The 22,166-nt window shown below is 44.5% G+C and overlaps 1 protein-coding gene across 3 annotated transcripts in view; it reads right to left on the reverse strand.

Moving 5' to 3' along the window:
* Positions 1–21,812, reverse strand: part of CPLX2 (complexin 2) — an 84,729-nt gene extending 62,917 nt beyond the window's left edge. The window contains exon 1 of one of the 3 annotated variants that reach the window (XM_044280814.1): positions 21,664–21,812. The gene's annotated coding sequence lies outside the window, so the exon portion shown is untranslated. Of the gene's footprint in view, positions 1–18,557; positions 18,646–21,663 lie in introns of those variants that run through there. The other 2 variants (XM_044280817.1, XM_044280815.1) reach the window with 2 other exon arrangements.
* Positions 21,813–22,166: the final 354 nt, after the last annotated feature.

A 22,166-nucleotide genomic window follows, 5' to 3' on the forward strand; every position in this document is an offset into this window, starting at 1 on the left:
GTTGGAATTACAACAATTTGCATATGTGCCTCCCACTTGTTAAGGGACCAAAAGTAGTGGGACAATTGGCTTCTCAGCTGTTCCATGACCAGGTGTGTGTTATCCCTCATTGTCCCAATTACAATAAGCAGATAAAAGGTCCAGAGTTCATTTCAAGTGTGCTATTTGCATTTGGAATCTGTTGCTGTCAACTCTCAAGATGAGATCCAAAGAGCTGTCACTATCAGTGAAGCAAGCCATCATTAGGCTGAAAAAACATAACAAACCCATCAGAGAGATAGCAAAAGCATTAGGTGTGGCCAAAACAACTGTTTGGAACATTCTTAAAAAGAAAGAACGCACCGGCGAGCTCTGCAACACCAAAAGACCCGGAAGTCCATGGAAAACATCTGTGGTGGATGACCGAATAATTCTTTCCCAATATTTATGGACCTGACTGTACATAAAAGGTTTAGGTACAATATATATGTAAAAGTTTTAGGGCAATAATACTGGTGAAGAAGTTTGCTCCACTGCTGCTGGTGTTTCAGCACTTGCCACGACAGGCTGGACATAGGAGCTTTTAAAGATAGGTGGGGTCATTTATTAATCTGAAATATGCCTAAATTAGCCGTATCTCAGGCGCAGATGGCAGCACAACGGTTAGTTGGCATGTTTAATTTACCATTTTCTATCCCTGGCCAGTTAGAAAAGTGTCTAATTCTTTAGTAAATGAGTTGTGCTTGACAGAAAAAGTTGCTCATGGGCCAGAAATCATATTTGACTTGAACTCAATGAGGGGGGGGGGGGGGGGGGGGGATTGCATTAAGACTTACATTTCTTAGCCTTTGTGTTGGTCTTTAATACAGTTATACATAGTTATCAGATCTCCTCCCCTACTTCATTCTAAACTATATAAAAATAAGAGTCCACCCGCAATACACCCGGCCGGCACCCCCATAAAACTGCCTATTCTTGTCTCGATCAGTCACGGCCACCGCACAGACGTTGCCCGCGGTCCCCGGGCAAGGAACGGACGCACAACGGCCGTGTGCATGAGGCCTAAGGGATCAGCTGTGAGGCAGTTGTATAGCAACTGCTCCAAGCAATCTAACAGATTGGAGAACAAACAGTAGGGAAGTTCCCACTGATCAGAACAGGAGTAAATGACTGGATGATCATAAGAAAGGTATGGTTCTGTTTCAGGGCAATAGCCTACAAAGCATATTGTTTACTTTGAAACAGATTTTGAAGGTGACAGAATTTTTAATATCAACAGTTGGGTCTTCTCACTTATATATTTCCATAATCTCCAACCATTTAAAATGGAGAAATAGTGACCTCTTTACACTAAAACACTGGGCCCCTTTGATTATGTAACCAAGGGTCCTAGCTTCAGGATGTTCACGCATTGCCCCTTGTTTACCCTACTACAGGACTGAATTTCATGTGCTCCTTGGTTTACATTAAACAAATCAAGTTTTAAAGAGGGCCTGTCATTTTTTATTGTTATACCCAACACCTTCTGTTGTCCGTCTGAGGGTACTTTCAAACTTGCGTTTTTTGATTCTGGCAGGCAGTTCCGTTGCCTGAACTGCCTGCCTGATCAGGCAAACTATATGCAAACGCATGTCATTTTTTCTGATCCTGATCAGTCTGAAAAATGCCTGATCAGTCTGAAAAACGCATTGCAATACCGAATCAGTTTTTCCGGTGTCATCAGGCAAAACGGATCAGGTATTTATTGTTTTCTCATCTTAAAAGGTCTGCGCATGCGCAGACCGGAAGGACGGATCCAGCATTCCGGTATTTTGAATGCCGGATCCGGCACTAATGCATTCCTATGGAAAAAAATGCCGGATCCGGCATTCAGGCAAGTCTTCAGGTTTTTTTTTCCGCCGGAGATAAAACCGTAGCATGCTACGGTTTTCTCTTTTGCCTGATCAGTCAAAAAGACTGAACTGAAGACCTCCTGATGCATCCTGAACACATTGCTCTCCATTCAGAATGCATGGGGATATGCCTGATCAGTTCTTTTTCGGTATAGATCCCCTGTGACGGAACTCTATGCCGGAAAAGAAAAACGCTAATGTGAAAGTACCCTGAAGCAGATTCCACAGCATTTTATTTATTTATTTTTAAATCAGCCCCTCCATTCCCCCGCTATGGCCAGGGGTGTATCTATCACAAGGCAAACAAGGCGTTTGCCTAGGGCGGCACTTGAAAAGGGGGCGGCAAAATGCCTTGTTTGCTTAGTGATAGTTACACAATATGCTAAATATATTTTTTGCCCCTTGTCCGATCCTTCATTATGCGAGGCGCCGCATAGTGAAGGAGTTGAAAAACTTACTTCCTCCCGACCTCCCCTGCCTTTTGCGTCCTCACGTTGCCGTCGTGACGTCACACGGAGGTGGAGTCACAGGCCGGCAACGCTAGGGTGAGCCTTATCTCCTCCAAGTATAGAGCGGATCCTGCACACGGTCACCGTGAACACTGAGGCCAGGCCCCGGCCACCAATGCACTGAACCCTGAGCCTGCTGTCTTCAAAAACTGCAAGTACTTAAATTACAGTAACTCACAAAAATTCAATTACTTAGTTTTTTGGGGGGTAAGGGGGGTGGGACCCGTTGGGTGGTTAGAGGGGGGGAGAATTAGGGAGGGATTAATCCTGTACTAACTCTAGCTGTACATTGTTTTTTAACAAGGATGGGGCGGGTCAAATGTATATTAGGGGGGTGCCCGAGTTTAGTCTCACCTAGGGCAGCACAAAACCAAGATACACCACTGGCTATGGCCCCTGATCTGTTTTGGTGCCCAATATAGAAATGCAAAGTAAAGGTACAGGGAGGAAGAGACCTATGCTCTGCTCAGTAGGCATAGTGTTCTCCCTTGCTGTGGTGCCATCCAATCAATGTGGACATGTTGTTCTTGCAAGATTGACCTAATATCACAATAACAGCATATATAAGGAAGACATTTCTGAGCCAAGAGGTAAGGTAAGGTAAAGTCGGTTCCTGAATGTCTTAAGCTCTTCTTGTGAGGCTAGGCAAATCCCATGAGAACAGCGTGGGTCAGATTTATCATGACTGACAGCTCACTCCACTTTCACATATGGCTAAAGTCAGTTTTGACCAAGTCAGATTTATGAGCGGCCCTTTAAGACTGTAATAAATGTGGTTTGACGGTAGCAGTTTATCTGTCAGCAAGCAGCTTTACAAAAGTCACACGTCTTTACGGAAAAGTCGCATGTTCTATTAAAAAGTTTCAAAAGATAAGTATGGTCTTCACTGGAGTGAAATAGCGAATTTTTTTGTGACTTTTTAAAAATAGAAATCTGTCTAGAGATTAGTTTACATAAGAAAAGACGCCCACTTTTAGAAAACTGGCGAGCATAGCACAGAGCAGAAAAAAGTCACAAATTATGGCGCAGGTTTAGCGATTGCGCCATAATTTAAAAACTTTGTCACTCCATTATTCTGACTTGAGCTAATGATAAATCTGGCCCCATGTCTTCTTACTGGCTGTGAAACAGTGCCCATTGATTGGACAGTATCAAAACGAAGAAGGAGACTACGGACACTGAAGAAAGCAGAGGTCCCCTCCTCCTTCGACCTTTACTCTGCATTTACATATTAGGTGACAAAACAGAGAGGGGGCCATAGTGTGCTGTATTAGGTGTAAGGTACTAGGTGTAACAAAGTCCTTTTTAAGTGGCTGTTAGATGGAACAAAGGAATGTCGAGATCCTGTTTGGATGTAGGAGCTCAGTGTATGGGTCCCTTTACATGGGACGATATTACAGCAGATTGTCGGGATTGAAGTGTTCCTTCTCAACAATTTGCTAATCACTAGCGGAGGAGAGCACTGCATTTACATGCAGCAATCTCCTCCAGAGTATGGGGAGGAGCAATCGCTAATGCCACTGCTCTTCCCTATAAGAACTCATTGTTTGCCGGCAGGTGATCGTGTTTGCATAGCATGATCTGCTTCCGGTAAACAATCACTTTTGCGTACAAAGTATTTCGCTCGTTCATCAGGCAATCGGCGGTTCATTTACACTGCCTGATCATTGCTAATGAGCGTTACTATAAAAGCTTGTTAGTGATAATCTGTTTGATTCTCGGCCTGTGTAAAGGGTCCTAAAGGATTCACTACCAATCTGCAGTTTCCCTCGGAATCCTTTCACACCTACCACGGACCCACCTTCCTGAGATCTTCGTCTTTCCTCAATCAGAGCCTTAACTTTTTAGTGTGTGAGATATTTTAGTTCTGAACCCTGACTCTGATCTAGTTTTGATTATTGGCTCGTCTAGTGCTCCACCTACCTATGTCCTTCTTTGGTGGACCATGTCTTAAGTATTTACAGTATTGGCTCCCTAAATTTTTAGTTAGGATGGAATATGGTTTTAAATCCCACAAACCATTAAGATACTGAATATTATAGCAAGACTAACACTTTTACGCTTGCATTTGAATAAACCATGTTTTCCCAGTTCTGTTTAATAAAACATGCCTACAAGATTAACAAATGTAAATGTGAAATTCCACGATTCATTTTTAGAAAAGTGTCAAAAATTAATATTTTATTCCATTATAATGTAATAACTACTGATGTCACCATAATTAGTCAATTAGGGAATTTCATTAGAATAAGGATCTTTCTTCGGTGCTGTATAATGTGATTAATGTCCTTACATATGCAGAAAATATACTGGTCACTACCATGAGCCCTAAAGGTCAAACAATTTGCATCATAAAACCACTGCTTGAAGGATAAGGTTTAATCTCAGTATAAAGGCAAGTGTTGACAGTGGCTTAAAGGGAACCTCCTACTAGGTGTTCCTCCCCTAAACTACCACAAACATTGTTATTCTATTCTATATAAAGGCATAAAATCATTAAAAATAAATTCTGCTCGAGCAGCTTTAGCATTGTGCTTTTTCATAAACCCTGTGTTAGTACATTATATATTAAGAAAAGTTATAATTCTACGTGCGCTATACGATAACTGCTGGATGTTGCCATTCCTGTGAACAGTCATGCAGTCCGGGATGTAATCATGCCCATTGAATAGAGCCTATCCTATGATGTAAAGCACAAAAGTGGCACAGCCCACATGACTATTGGAAGGGGGGGGGGGTGTAACTGATATACAGCACATACATGGTTGTAACTGTTTTATAAAAAAATGCAATAATAATGCAATGGTGGCAGTTCAGAGGAAGAAAACCTAGCGAGGCACCCCCACAAATATCTGGTGCATATAGCTATTTGTTTGCCGGCTCGTCCCAGCCACGCCCACAATTTTAGACCTGGCGTGAGTGTGGAAAAGTCACAGATGGCAGCGCAACTAACAGTTACACTGCCCTCTGCACCTGAAATACGCCTAATATAATGAATGAACGCCTTAGCTTTTGACCAATATGAGCTTAATTGTGTTAAATTCATTTATACTAATAAAATATGGATTTTAGAAGTACCATACTGAGATGTAGTCTTTTCTGTGATGTCACAAGTAATGTATTGCTTGAAAATCCCCATCAGTGGTTTTGTGATCCCATTACTATAAAAAACAGCGGAGTGTCCTAAGCTCCCTAGACAATTAAAAGCCCTCCGTAATCAACGTGCTGAACGCAAGATACGTCCAGATAACAATGATATGTGACAACATACATCACCGTTAATCTGGGCTTCACTGGTGCCTTCCATGTCTTTCTGGTGAGGGATTTTTTTTTCACTTCATATATCTTTCAAATGTCATTGACATAACATAGCATAGCATTGTGCAGGTCAGGAATAGTATCAATGGACCACATTCCTGCATGAGCGCATACAGAAACAGCTGTCAGTCTCTTAGTGGGACCGCCCCGTGGACTCCTAATCCCAGAATGAGCACAGATTTAAAAGAATAAATGACAAATTACAGAGTCTTTTCCATAAAAGTACACTTCAAACTGCTTCATTCCTCCCACCAGCAGAGACCCAGAGAGTCTTCCTTTAAGACAGACTATAGGAAAGAATATTTTGAAAACATTACAAGTAGGCCTGAACATCAAATGTTGTGGGAACTCATATCATGCAATGACATTCATTTAAAAAATCCAAGCCTGAATCTCATTTGTAAGACAGGTTTTAGCAACTAATCCAAGTTTATTGATTTTCCTTAAACAAGTGGAGGAAGTACTTGAGGATGAGGAGAGGTTAACTGCCAGTGCCGGAGAGATCCCTTGGGAGACTAGATAAGTAAATACAAGATGTGCTAGATAAGCACTTTCTACAAACTGTGTCGTATCCCGCAGGTACCAGACATTGAACTAGATCTACATAACCCATATTTTGTTTCAGAGGCAGTCCAGTTCACATTTGGCTATTAAAAGGTTGTACACCTTTGGGGGCAATTTTTTTTAATGATTGCATTTTACTCATTTTGGGCTAAAAATATATTTTGCAATTGGTCTTTATATAAAATATTGAGCCGTTCTGTCACAGAGAGCTAACCGTTTTTCTACCCGTGTAAATTGTACTTTTTACTTTCACATTGCGCCAGGCATCTAATCTTCTCTCTAAAAGGTCATAATCTCTTATTTTAAAGTCCCTTTACACTGGACAATGTACAAGCAGATTGTCCGGAAGGAACGCCACCTTCCCAACAATCTGCTGATCGCTAGCGGAGGAGACCGCTGCTATCACATGCAGCGATCTCCTCCAGAGTATGGGGGAGGACCACTAATACCATCGTTCTTTCCCATACAGGCTTGCTTCCCGGCAGCACAATCTGCCACTGAGATTTTTGGGCTGCACTAATGATCCAATCACCAATGCTCGTTCATGAGCGGTATATTTACACTGCCAGATCTTCACTATTGAGCGTTACTATGAATGCTTGTTAGCGATAATCTTTTCAATTCTCGCCCCATGTAAAGGGCCCTTAAGCCACATTCTTATCAGTAAGATAGGAATTGAGCTATAACAAGTGTCTAGGAGGTAAGGAGTCTGTCAACTGAGCTGCCTGATGGAACAGAGTGAAAATGTCAAAGATCCTGCTACTAGAGAAACTCAAGGCTGCACAAAGACAGTGGTTCTAAAATTTGTAATAAAGAGCAATTGAAAATTGCCCCAATCATTAGACCAGTGCAGACACCAAGTATTCATATCATTGAATTTGGTACTCATTGATATGGCAGACTTTAAAAAGACAGACTAAATACGGAACATCGTCTGACAGCTGACCATGGAAACACAAAATGGGGTAAATCAGTGAGGAGCCCAGCAGTAAAATTGTACACCTACATGCAAAAAATTAACTGACCCCTTTTTACAAATTCAATGGAAAAGTGGGTATGTTTGCTTTCAGCCATGTATCCATTGAAGTACATGGAGCATGTGTAGATTGTTAGTTGACCCAACAAATCCCAATTACAGATGAGCGAATCAACTCATTCATCAGAGTTTTTGAGCAGTGAGGGGCTGTCCTCACTACTGAAGAATCTTTCTGCTGCCACTTGATTAACAGGGCCAGGCATCTTATAACAATCTTATGCTTTCTCCGATGCGCCAAGTAGGGGTGTAAGCACAGGGGCAATGCTTCAGATACTAGAGAAGGGACTGTTCATACACGGCTACCTGGCAATCATCCCTAATCTCAATGTTTTCCTGCTAAAGATTTTAGTTTTTAAATTGGTTGATTTTGGTCATTCTTAGAATTATAATTCCCCACCAAGGGCAAAGGAATAACAGGAATCTAAAAATGTATTTATTTTACGCATCACATTTCCGTTTTTCAGGGATGTGTGCTATTTGCATTTTTCATGGAGAGCACACAAACACATTGATTTTAGTGAGTTTATTCACATGCACAGCACACACATACCCACTGAAGTCAATGGGTCCGCATAAACCACTGACAACACGAATGGCATCTGTTCTGTTAGTGTTTCATGGACTACTGGTAGGAGATGCTATGGAAATACATTTTCAGCTGAGTAGTGTCTGTGGAATATGGATGACACATGGACACACTAACCATTCTATCCGGTTTTATTTTTTGCGGATAGAATGCGGACCCATTTATTTCAATGGGTCAGCATAAAACGCAGACATCACACAGTGTGCTGTCCGCATCAGTATGTCCGTTCCGTTGCCCCGGCAAAAAAATACTGCATGTCCTATTTTTTTTCTAGTTTGCGGACAAGGATAAGCATTATTACAATGGATCCACAAAAAAAAAAAAAAAAAACTGATACCATACAGAACGTCATCTTTTTTTTGTGGATCCGCAATACACATATGGTCGTGTGCATGTAGCCGTAGGGCAATAAAAACTGTTCTGCAGTCATTTTCTAATATTATCAGTCTGATCTGAGGTGGCAACTTTCATAATCACCTGGAAGCTGCATAAGTAAAACTCTAGATAGCACCACCCAAAAAAAAAAAAAAATCTAAAAAAAAAGGTAGGCCTAGTCTTTCCGTAACCCTTCAATAGGACAGCGAGTCTCCCACCAACTACCCAAAACTGGCTTGTTTGCCAGGTTGCTTGTGACTAGGTGGTGCTAACACCACCCATCTAGATAGGACCAACCCAAGATGGAGCTTATATGGTTTCCATACTATTGATATGGCATCTATGCTAATAAGTGCTTTCTGTTCTTGATTATGGGTTGTTAAAGGGGTTTTCTGAGTTTTTTTATACTGATGACCTATACTAGGGATTGGTCATCAGTATGTGATTGGTGGGGGTCTGACACCTGGCACCTCCGTCGATCAGCTGTTTGAGAAGGCAGCAGCGCTCCTGTGAGAACCGTGACTCCTAGGTGCAGCTCAGTCCCAAGTGAATTCAGTTGGTCTGTGATACCAAGCACAGCCACTGTACAATGCTGATGCCTTCTCAGCTGATCGTAGGGGTCCTAGTTGTCAGACCCCCACCGATCACATACTGATGACCGGTCCTGAGGATAAGTCAACAGTAAAAATATCTTGGAAAACCATTTTAAACCCAAATACAGGGAGTGCAGAATTATTAGGCAAGTTGTATTTTTGAGGATTAATTTTATTATTGAACAACAACCATGTTCTCAATGAACCCAAAAAACTCATTAATATCAAAGCTGAATATTTTTGGAAGTAGTTTTTAGTTTGTTTTTAGTTTTAGCTATTTAGGGGGATATCTGTGTGTGCAGGTGACTATTACTGTACATAATTATTAGGCAACTTAACAAAAAACAAATATATACCCATTTAAATTATTTATTTTTACCAGTGAAACCAATATAACATCTCAACATTCACAAATATACATTTCTGACATTTAAAAACAAAACAAAAACAAATCAGTGACCAATATAGCCACCTTTCTTTGCAAGGACACTCAAAAGCCTGCCATCCATGGATTCTGTCAGTGTTTTGATCTGTTCACCATCAACATTGCGTGCAGCAGCAACCACAGCCTCCCAGACACTGTTCAGAGAGGTGTACTGTTTTCCCTCCTTGTAAATCTCACATTTGATGATGGACCACAGGTTCTCAATGGGGTTCAGATCAGGTGAACAAGGAGGCCATGTCATTAGATTTTCTTCTTTCATACCCTTTCTTGCCAGCCACGTTGTGGAGTACTTGGACGCGTGTGATGGAGCATTGTCCTGCATGAAAATCATGTTTTTCTTACCTTGCAGACTTCTTCCTGTACCACTGCTTGAAGAAGGTGTCTTCCAGAAACTGGCAGTAGGACTGGGAGTTGAGCTTGACTCCATCCTCAACCCAAAAAGGCCCCACAAGCTCATCTTTGATGATACCAGCCCAAACCAGTACTCCACCTCCACCTTGCTGGCGTCTGAGTCGGACTGGAGCTCTCTGCCCTTTACCAAACCAGCCATCTGGCCCATCAAGACTCACTCTCATTTCATCAGTCCATAAAACCTTAGAAAAATCAGTCTTGAGATATTTCTTGGCCCAGTCTTGACGTTTCAGCTTGTGTGTCTTGTTCAGTGGTGGTCGTCTTTCAGCCTTTCTTACCTTGGCCATGTCTCTGAGTATTGCACACCTTCTGTTTTTGGGCACTCCAGTGATGTTGCAGCTCTGAAATATGGCCAAACTGGTGGCAAGTGGCATCTTGGCAGCTGCACGCTTGACTTTTCTCAGTTCATGGGCAGTTATTTTGCGCCTTGGTTTTTCCACACGCTTCTTGCGACCCTGTTGACTATTTTGAATGAAACGCTTGATTGTTCGATGATCACGCTTCAGAAGCTTTGCAATTTTAAGAGTGCTGCATCCCTCTGCAAGATATCTCACTATTTTTGACTTTTCTGAGCCTTTCAAGTCCTTCTTTTGACCCATTTTGCCAAAGGAAAGGAAGTTGCCTAATAATTATGCACACCTGATATAGGGTGTTGATGTCATTAGACCACACCCCTTCTCATTACAGAGATGCACATCACCTAATATGCTTAATTGGTAGTAGGCTTTCAAGCCTATACAGCTTGGAGTAAGACAACATGCATAAAGAGGATGATGTGGTCAAAATACTCATTTGCCTAATAATTCTGCACGTAGTGTATGTACCTTTTCTAAATTTGCTATCTTCAGCAGAAACACCAAAATATTAACTTGTTTCTGTAGAAATATAAAATTTTGTTACGAGGGTCAGTGTGTACTGATGTTCTGTGATAGTAGTGGATGCCTAGTTGTTGTTTTTTTTCATAAATTTAATGTGTTTTTTTTTTGTTTGTTTTTTAAGGGGATACGATATTCATTCGCATTACTAATTTAGCATTTTTCCTAGAAACGGTCAGCTGACCAAATCATGTCTTCTATGTACATTTCATATACATTTATCACATTCTTCAAAAGGTTTTGCCCTTTATGTTAAACTAGCTGAAGGACCCGGCTTCGCTCGGGTATATTTAATCTATTTCAATTAATGTTTGTGTGTGTCGTTAAAAAGATATCAACACTATCCACTATAACAGTGACATCTAAAGCACCACACCCCCAAAACAGTGACCTCCACAGCCCCCCACCCCTTAACAGTAAGGCCTCTTTCACACGGGCGTCATGTTTTTTGCCCGGATAAGAGGCGGGTGCGTTGCGGGAAAATGCACAATTTTTCCGCGCGAGTGCAAAACATTGTCATGCGTTTTGCACTCGCGTGAGAAAAATCGCGCATGTTTGGTACCCAAACCCGAACTTCTTCACAGAAGTTCGGGCTTGGGATTGATGTTCTGAAGATTGTATTATTTTCCCTTATAACATGGTTATAAGGGAAAATAATAGCATTCTGAATACAGAATGCTTAGTATAATAGTGCTGGAGGGGTTAAAAAAAAAAAAAAAAAAAAAAAAGTTAACTCACCTTCTCCTCTTGTTCGCGTAGATGCCGGTCTGTTCTTTAGCTGTGGGCTGAATGACCTGAGGTGATGTCAGATCACATGCTCCAATCACATGGTCCATCACCATGGTGATGAAGCATGTGATCTGACATCACCACAGGTCCTTCAGCCCACAGCTAAAGAACAGACCGGCATCTACGCGAACAAGAGGAGAAGGTGAGTTAACTTTTTTTTATTATTTTTAACCCTTCCAGCACTATTATACTCTGCATTCTGTAGTCAGAATGCTATTATTTTCCCTTATAACCATGTTATAAGGGAAAATAATACAGTGAATAGACTGTCACCTAGAACCCATGCGTGAAAATCGCACCGCATCCGCACTTGCTTGCGGATGCATGCGATTTTCACGCAACCCCATTCATTTCTATAGGGCCTGCGTTACGTGAAAAACGCACAAAGAGGAGCATGCTGCGATTTTCACGCAACGCACAAGTGATGCGTGAAAATCACCGCTCGTGTGCACAGCCCCATAGAAATAAATGGGTCAGGATTCAGTGCGGGTGCAGTGCGTTCACCGCACGCATCGCACCCGCATGGAAAACTCGCCCGTGTGAAAGGGGCCTAAGGGTCATGTGATCGAGCTTCTATTGGCTAATGCATTTTTGGGGAATATCTCAGGAACGGTACGTCCTAGAGAGCGGAGACCTGGTCCTTCCTGGACATCTGATGTACCTGTGTGCCAAATTTTGTGGTGTAAACGACGGTGCGGATTCATTTAGCGGACAAACACACACACACTCAGCTTTATATAGTAGATCTATTCAATGTCCTACTGCTGAAAGACAGATTTTGAAATCTAGATCAACCATTGCAGCAATGGGGGGGGGGGGGGGGGGGGGGAATAGTGTGCCTTTTTTTACCATAGTGTTAGTTATTATAGGTGAGTAAACCCTTAACCCTTTACGGACACATGACGTACCGGTACGGCATGGTTCCCGAGTCCTTAAGGACACATGACATACTGGTACATCATGTGTTGTTCCGATCACCGCCGCCCGGCGGGCAGTGATCGGAACCAGATGCCTGCTCAAATCATTAAGCAGGCACCTTGGCTAAATGCGCAGGGGGGGGGGGTCATCACCACGATCGCCGCAAACCGCACGTCTATTCAGACCTGTGGTTTGCAGCTTTTACCTGGTGCGGTGGTGGTGCCATCGGGTCCCATGGGGGCTGTGGGGGGGACCCGATGCCATGGAAGGCAGTGCGATGCCTTCCTGAGGCATCTGCGCTGCCTTCCGGTGAAGAGCCTATGAGATCCAGCCCCCTGGATGCATTATAAAGGAATATACCCCCAAAAGTTCAAGTCCCAAAGTGAGATAAAAAATAAAGTAAAAAAAAAAGTTGAAAAAATAAAGTTCTCCCCCCCAATTTTTTTTTTAAAAGTTTCAAGAAAAATAAACAAAAACATAATTTTCCCCAAATAAAGTTAAAAAAAAAATTGGTAAAAAAATAGGGGGAAAAAAATGTATACATATTAGGCTACTTTCACACTAGCGTTTGATCGGATCCGTTCTGAACGGATCCGATCATATTAATGCAGACGGAGGCTCCGTTCAGTACGGATCCGTCTGCATTAATAACTTAGAAAAAAATCTAAGTGTGAAAGCAGCCTGAGCGGATCCGTTCAGACTTTCAATGTAAAGTCAATGGGGGACGGATCCGCTTGAAGATTGAGCCATATGGTGACATCTTCAAGCGGATCCGTTTCCATTGACTTACATTGTAAGTCTGAACGGATCCGCTCGCCTCCGCACGGCCAGGCGGACAGCTGAACGCTGCAAGCAGCGTTCAGCTGTCCGCCTGTCCGTGCGGAGGCGAGCGGAGCGGAGGCTGAACGCCGCCAGACTGATGCAGTCTGAGCGGATCCGCTCCATTCAGACTGCATCAGGGCTGGACGGAGGCGTTCGGGTCCGCTCGTGAGCTCCTTCAAACGGAGCTCATGAGCGGACCGACGAGCGCAAGTGTGAAAGGAGCCTTAGGTATTGCAGCGTACGTATCGACCGGCTCTATAAACCCCTGGCTCTATAAATCACATCAGGCTCGGACTGGCCCACAGGGGTACAGGGGAATCCCCCGGTGGGCCCCTGAGCAAGGTGGGCCCCTAGTCTCCCACCCCCTGCACAAGTGGCACATAACACAGTACACTTACTGCACTACATACATATATTCCATGTATAGCACCTCAACCAGCTTATGTTCATATAAAAAAAAGTGTTTATTATATTTAAATGTATGCATACGGTGGGCCCCCAAAATAAATTTTACTGGTGGGCCCTAGGTACCCCAGTCCGACGCTGAATCACATGACCCCTCAGATGAACACCGTAAAAAAAAAAACCTTACACCACAAAAAGTACAATAGCAAGTGATCAAAAAGGCGTTTGCCCACCAAATAAGTACCAACAGTCACCAAAAAAATAAAAAAATATGGCTCAGAATATGGAGACACTAAAACATCCTTTTTTTGTTTGAAAAAAGCTGTTATTGTGCTATTGTGCAAAACTTACATAAATAAAATAAAAAGTATACATATTTGGCATCACCGCGTTCGTATCGACCAGCTCTATAAAAAATATCACATGACCTAACCTCTCAGATGAACAACGTAAAAAATAAAAAATTAAAACTGTGCTAAATAAACCATTTTTTGTCACCTTTCTTCACAAAAAGTGTAATAGCAAGCGATCAAAAAGTCATATGCACCCCAAAATAGTGCCAATCAAACCGTCATCTCATCCCGCAAAAAAAGAGACCCTACCTAAGATAATCGCCCAAAAACTGAAAAAACTATGGTTCTCAGAATATGGAGACACTAAAACATGATTTTTTTTTTGTTTTCAAAATTATATTATTGTGTAAAACTTACATAAATAAAAAAAAGTATACATATTAGGTATCCGTGAAAGTAGACATATGGGGAATGTAAAGTAATAACTATTTTTGGAGGCTTTACTATGTATTATAGAAGTAGAGAAATTGAAACTTGGAAATTTACAATTTTTTACAAATTTTTTGTATATTTGGTATTTTTTCAAGATGGATTTTTCTGCGACTGTCGCGTCGCAGCATGTCGCATGTTGCAGTGCGACACCATAGACTGCCATTATAAAAATTGCCGCGCGACATTAGTGCAACAAAATGTCGCGCATCAACTGTTGCGCCCTTTTTGTCGCGCGACAAATGTCGTTGTGTAGACCTAGCCTAACCAAAGACAAGCCCTGCAATTATCTGAAATCAGTAAGCATTTGTTTTAGCCTCTTAATAGTCACATTAAAAAGTTTTTTTAGGAACCATTTTGGGGTGTAATAGAATGTATTAAATAACTTTTATAATTTTATTTTTAGGGGGAAGATTAAAAAAATGTAATTTTGACATTATTTTGTGGATTTAAAAAAAAAAAAATTATTATTTGGGTCACTACACTGATGATAATGTCACATTTCTACATATTATTTTTTTTTGACTATCTTTCTCTCCTCCTGTCAGCTCTGCTGCTGCTTCTTTATTCTTCTCCACACTGACAGGACAGGGGGGGGGAGGTACTGCTTTAGCTGCTCATATGTCTGGTTTGGTACATTCCCAGCTTTAAGACAATATGAGAACGATAGCAATCTGTTCAGTACAGGGGAAGATATCACTGATAGAAATCGGGATGCTGTGAACGCAGCTGAAAGTGAAAGTAAAAGCAGGTTTTCCCCGCGATTATTCAAAACTCGATTTCTAACAGTGATTTCTCCTCTGTTGCTTGGACTTTAGCAGGAAAGCCTGTCAGCTTTCAAACAAGACCAGTTGCATGTTTCTAGCTGCTACCATTCAGGAGATATCACCATCTAAAGCAGCCCTTCCCCTCCACTTTCTGTCTGAGCCCAGGCACTCAGGGCTGAGCTCCTCCTCCCAGTGCTCTCCCCAGGCACTCGGGGCTGAGCTCCTCCTCCCAGTGCTCTCCCCAGGCAATCGGGGCAGACCTTCTCCTCCCAGTGCTCTCCCCAGGCACTCAGGGCTGAGCGGCTCCTCCCAGTGCTCTCCCCAGGCACTCAGGGCTGAGCGGCTCCTCCTCCCAGTGCTCTCCCCAGGCACTCAGGGCTGAGGAGCTCCTCCTCCCAGTGCTCTCCCCAGGCACTCAGGGCTGAGGAGCTCCTCCTCCCAGTGCTCTCCCCAGGCACTCAGGGCTGAGGAGCTCCTCCTCCCAGTGCTCTCCCCAGGCACTCAGGGCTGAGCAGCTCCTCCTCCCAGTGCTCTCCCCAGGCACTCAGGGCTGAGCAGCTCTTCCTCCCAGTGCTCTCCCCAGGCACTCAGGGCTGAGCAGCTCCTCCTCCCAGTGCTCTCCCCAGACACTCAGGGCTGAGCAGCTCCTCCTCCCAGTGCTCTCCCCAGGCACTCAGGGCTGAGCAGCTCCCCCTCCCAGTGCTCTCCCCAGGCACTCAGGGCTGAGCAGCTCCTCCTCCCAGTGCTCTCCCCAGGCACTCAGGGCTGAGCAGCTCCTCCTCCCAGTGCTCTCCCCAGGTACTCAGGGCTAAGCTCCTCCTCCCAGTGCTCTCCCCTGGCACTCAGGGCTAAGCTCCTCCTCCCAGTGCTCTCCCCAGGTACTCAGGGCTGAGCTCCTCCTCCCAGTGCTCTCCCCAGGCACTCAGGGCTGAGCTCCTCCTCCCAGTGCTCTCCCCAGGCACTCAGGGCTGAGCTCCTCCTCCCAGTGCTCTCCCCAGGCACTCAGGGCTGAGCTCCTCCTCCCAGTGCACTCCCCAGGCACTCAGGGCTGAGCTCCTCCTCCCAGTGCTCTCCCCAGGCACTCAGGGCTAAGCTCCTCCTCCCAGTGCTCTCCCCAGGTACTCAGGGCTGAGCTCCTCCTCCCAGTGCTCTCCCCAGGCACTCAGGGCTGAGCTCCTCCTCCCAGTGCTCTCCCCAGGCACTCAGGGCTAAGCTCCTCCTCCCAGTGCTCTCCCCAGGTACTCAGGGCTGAGCTCCTCCTCCCAGTGCTCTCCCCAGGCACTCAGGGCTGAGCTCCTCCTCCCAGTGCTCTCCCCAGGCACTCAGGGCTGAGCTCCTCCTCCCAGTGCTCTCCCCAGGCACTCAGGGCTGAGCTCCTCCTCCCAGTGCTCTCCCCAGGCACTCAGGGCTGAGCTCCTCCTCCCAGTGCTCTCCCCAGGCACTCAGGGCTGAGCTCCTCCTCCCAGTGCTCTCCCCAGGCACTCAGGGCTGAGCTCCTCCTCCCAGTGCTCTCCCCAGGCACTCAGGGCTGAGCTCCTCCTCCCAGTGCTCTCCCCAGGCACTCAGGGCTGAGCTCCTCCTCCCAGTGCTACATTATAATACAGAGGAGACGGCCTGCACATGACAACGCTGTGAGTAAAGGCTGCTCAATGTAAAAGTGTCACACATTTCTGGGTGTTATTATGAGGTAAAATTGAAAATAAATTATAAAGCACAAAAGCATTTATAGAGCAGGATGTACTATACCATTAGGGTATTAAACAAAAGGAAGCACAAATATAGAAATTTGTTTGTCATGGTCCTTACCGAGGGAGCCGTCAGGCTCTGAATATACCAGGAGCATTAGCAGAATGCAGTTTTCCACCTTCTCCTTGCTGCTCTGTTCTGGCTCCCGTTTGTGGTCGTCTGTCCTCTAAACTTCCAGACAGATGAGGTCAAGTGAGCCTCTACAAAAAATGACTGGCCTTAGCGGTGACGTGTACCCAAGCAAAACATGACCCAGCAGTGACATGGCTGTAACCATGCACGTGACAACCGTCCATCCAGAACAGGGACTGGAAGACCGCAGACAGGCGAGTAGATTATTTTTTTGTTTCAACAGGCTGGTGTTGGAATTTAAAAAATTCCCCAAAGGTGGAAAACTCCTTTATGTTGAATGTGGTAGTCTGAGACACCAGGGAAAAGACCAGTGTAAAGCCTCAAGCACATGACCGTGTGTTGGTTGTGGCGTGGACCGCAAATTTTGGTCCACAATGCATGGGCACTGATCACGTGCCCACAGTCTGCGGTCATGGACCCATTCACTTGAATGAGGTCCGCACCACAAAAAAAATATTGCCTGCACTATTTATTTTGCAGTGCAGAGGCTTCCAATCTGTGCCTCCGTTCCGCACCGCACCTACCGGACCACAGACCCATTCAAGTCAATGTTTGCATGCCGCAATATAGGCACCGTCCTGCTACGGTCGTGTGCATTAGGCCTAGATGCTAGAAATGCCTTTGGTACCTACCAGAGGCGTAGCTAGAGTTCTATGGGCCCCGGGGCAAACTTTGAATTGGGCCCCCCCCCCCCCCCCCACCAGTCATACACAGGGGACTGGCATGGCATCAAATCCTTCATAGAGGCCCGGCCTCGGGGGCAAAATCATGAAATATATACAGAGCGGGCAAAAAATGTAATATATACACAGGAGACAAATGTAATATATACAGAGGGGGCAAAATGTATATATATACCCTCTGCGCCTGCGATCGTTACGCCCCTGCCTTTATATAAATCCATTTTGCCCCATCTGTATATATTACATTTGTCCCCTGTGTATATATTACATTTTTTGCCCGCTCTGTATATATTTCAATTTTTTTCACTTTGCCCCTATATATGTCATTATTTTGTCCCCCAGGCTGGGCCCCTATGAAGGATTTGCTGCCATGCCAGTCCCCTGTGTATTACCACTGTGCCATGCTGCCAGGTGCCCCTATGTGAGTTATGAAGCCAGCGGTGTGTGCACATTTACACACCTTCTCTGAGGAGACTTCTCCACTCCCGTCATCCGGCGTGCGCCGTGGGCCCCAGGGATCCGGCGAGATTACAGCAAGAAAGCAGCGCCGGATTGGTGGAGGCGGCGCTGGATTGGTGGAGGCGGGGCCGGGGGTGGGGCGGGATGTAATTCACTGTGAGAGCGCATCGCTGTGCCGCCGGTCAGGCATGACCTGACTGGCCATTATTAAAGTAAGATTAAAAAATGTTAATCACTTGCGTGCGGGGCTGTGGAGACCGCGATCATTAGGGGCCCGGTCGCAACTGCGACCGCTGCGACCCCTATAGTTACGCCACTGGTACCTACACTGTAGAGCTGGTGGCCTTCTTGACTGACAAAAAGGGAGTTTAACTGGATACCTAATATACAAAAACATAGGAATGTGGACTTAGTATTTCAGTATTAATAGTGCAGTAGAAATAGTGATAATTGAATTACAGTTTTACTTGCCTTTTACATATGTCTGATTAAAAACCTCCAATCAGAGCCAATGGGTTCTGCACACTGACGAATGCTGCAGTAAATATGGGGTCTTCTAGTGATGTGCTAAAGTAATAAAGACGAGATGTCCTCTTTAATACAAAATTATAAGGGTACTTTCACACTAGCGTTATTCTTTAATGGTATTGAAATCCGGTAAAGGGGCTCAATACCTAATGCACTCTGAATGGAAAGCAATCCTTCAGTATGTATTGAGAGGTCTTCAGTTCTGTCCCTTGTATGCTATTTGACTTTTCCGGACAAAATCACAGAACAATAGTGCACTTCCATAGAGAAGTATTAACCTCTTAAGGACCTCCGCCGTATATGTACAGCGGAAGTCTGGTCCCCAACCATGGCTCCCGCTCACAAGTGCAGCGGTCACCAATGCTGACGGGTTTTCTGCTATTTTAAATAGCAAATGGCGTAATGGGAAAAAAAAAGAAAAATCTGCCAATTTGCCATTTTTTTGTTACTTCAACTACCCAATATTTTTTTTTTTTATAAAAAGTGATACAAAATTTGCACACAAATTGGTATCACTAAAAAGAACAGATCGTCCCGCAAAAAATGAGCCCCCACTCAGCCCTGTACACATAACTACAAAAAAGTTATAGGAGGTCAGAATATGGTTATAAACTGTATTTATTTTTTCCTCAAAAAGGTTTAAATTATTTTTTTTCAGTATTAAAACACAAGAAAAATTATACAAGTGTGGTATCGTTGTAACCGTACTGATCTGGAGAATGAAGATAACAGTTCAATTTTTGCTGCATAGTATACAGTGTAAAAAAAAAAAAAAAAAAAAAAAAAAAAAAAAAAAAAAACCTTTATCAGAATAGTTGTTTTCCCAATTTTACCCCATTTGGAGTTTTTTTCCCGCCATTAATGGTGCCATTAGAAAGTACGACTTGTCCCACAAAGAATAAGCCCCCATAAGGCTATGTGAATGGAAAAATAAAACAAAAGTTAGGACTATGGGAAGGTGAGGAGTAAAAAACGAAAACACTAAAATGGAAAATCTCAGGGTCCTTTAGGGGTTAATGCCGGATCTGGTACCAAGTGTTCTGGAAATTGGCGCATCACCAGATCCGGTTTTCCGGTCCGCGCATGCGCCGGGATATAAGAGGAGCTAGTTTTGCTTTTGATCTTTGAAAAATGTAAATACCGGATCTGTTATTCCCTTTGAAACCGGATGAGATGGATCCGGTATATCACCGGATCCATCTAACGGATCCGGAAAAAAAGATATCCGTTTGCTGGATCCGACAGGCAGTTATGGCACCGGAACTGCCTCCCGAATTCTAACAACGCTTGTGTGAAAGTACCCTAAGACGTGTTGTCTTTACCCTCATTCACTATGGCAATATCTGCGTTCCAATGTCAAAAGACAGCGGTGTCCGGATCATTTGTGCAAACACTTGTTTCTGTTGAGTTTCTAATATAGAGCAAAGCCCAGACAGACGTCAGCAGCACATGGATGTAAAACGGTGCGGTCAGCACGGAAGGGATACACAGTATGTACAGCGCCTGAATGCCTCCCGCACGTATGGCGCTCAATACAGAAGAGTTTCCATTAGCATTATAAATGAAATGTCTGATGGAAAGCAGGATTATTACTCCAACACATACATGACATCGGAACATCTATTGCTTTATTCCTGCATTGATGGCTATGAATAACCAGACATAAATCCGTTCTCATACTGGAAAATGTACTGTAATCTAAATGCTAAAATCACACCGGACACATTACAAATGCATCTGTATTAGGCTTCATGCACACAACCGTAGTTCTGGTCCGCATCCTTGCGGCTCGGATGTGGACCCATTCACTTCGTCCAGTGCCCCCCCCCCCCCCCAAAAAAAAAATAATACATGTCCTATTCTTGTCCCTTTTGCGGACAAGAATAGGCATTGTTACAATGGATCCGCAAATAAATGCATGACATAGACGTCATCCGTTTTTTTTGTGGACTGCAAAATGCATACGGTCGTGTGCACTTAGCCTTACTGTGTGCAACAATAGGCTCAATAACGGGCCACAGAGGCTCACCCCCCATACATGAAACCTCTGGATCACCTATAGCAGTGATGGCTAACCTCTGGCACTCCAGCTGTGGTGCAACTACGACTCCCAGCATGCTCCATTCATTTCTATGGAGTTCTGAGAACAGCCAAGCAAGTGTACATCTAGGAGTGGTAGTGGTAGCTGGAGTGCTGGAGGTTAGCCATCACAGACCTATAGGAAGCACTGTCCTAGGGAAGAACTTCCTTCACCCATATCCCACCTGTGAAGCTTCTTCTTCCACCACCGGCACTAGCTCCAGTCTGGGCAGTTGGCCACTGCCACCTCTCTGCTTCAGCTTACACCCTCTCAGCTATGTGTCAGTCACCCCAGCCCCCCTGGGCACCAGCCGATGCCCCGGAGACAATGACTCACGTACGGTACCGGTCATTGGTACACCTGGCAGCAAAAGTTTGAAAATGCCAGCTGAGCGCTGGCATCAATGGCCGATTAAGAGCTGGTATATATATATGTGGTTTTGCCCTATGATGGATTAATATTCAGTGACAAATACAATGTCCCCCCACTGAATAATATCAGTATGTCTTACCACCTATTTTCTGACTGTTTTATAATTTTACTTGATTACATAATAATTTAGTAGTATTTAATACTAGTGTTATCTAGTTAGCTTCCCCAGGTTATAATCACCTGTCACAGTGGCCCCCCCAAACAATCTCTCTCAATAATATATATATATATATATATATACACACACACACACACACACACACACACACACACACACACATATACACACACACACATATACACACATGCGGTACATACACGACTTTGTAGGTATGCGGACACCACTGGTCCATCTCACCGGAGTAAGGTACAGGGCAGTATACATTAGTACATACAACTTGGATACAATATAGCAGTACTGGGGATTTCGGAGTATTCCTACATAGAACAGGCAGTCCCAGCTGTATAACATGGGCAGAGGGCACAGTACCCTGGTACAACCCCAGCAGAAGCACAGACATACAGCTGCCCACTAACCTGGCTGTAGCTCCCCGGGAGACGCCGCCGTGTCCTCCTGCTGCAGAGTGGAATGAGCCGTCACTCCCTTCCTCGGTGTCTCCCCTCCTTCCTATTATTGATAGTGATCAGCTGCCTCCTTCACAAAACATCAACAGTCACTATCGCAGAGGCTGGCGCCGCCCTCCGCGTGCCACACAGGGATGGGGGTGGGGGAGGGAGGGCCGTGCATTCTGACAGCGGGCTGGAAAGGCAGTGGCCCCCCAACCCCCATTGGACCTTCTTGTAAGGATCCTAATGAGATACTTTATTATTTCTGTCAGTGGGCTGCAAAGACAAGAGCCCCCTCGTCCTTCTCCTGAGGAAAGTTCATGAATGACTCCCACACGTCAGACTAGTGCGGGCAGTGCCATGGGTGCCCGGGAGGATCCATGTTGTGCAGGTGGTAGTTATTATGCAGGCTGCAGACAGACTGACTGCACCAGTCACCTGAGGTAATGTGGGCAGACACTGCTCAGTGAGGA

This window comes from Bufo gargarizans, chromosome 2 (genome assembly GCF_014858855.1).
Source record: "Bufo gargarizans isolate SCDJY-AF-19 chromosome 2, ASM1485885v1, whole genome shotgun sequence".
Lineage (NCBI taxonomy): Eukaryota > Metazoa > Chordata > Amphibia > Anura > Bufonidae > Bufo > Bufo gargarizans.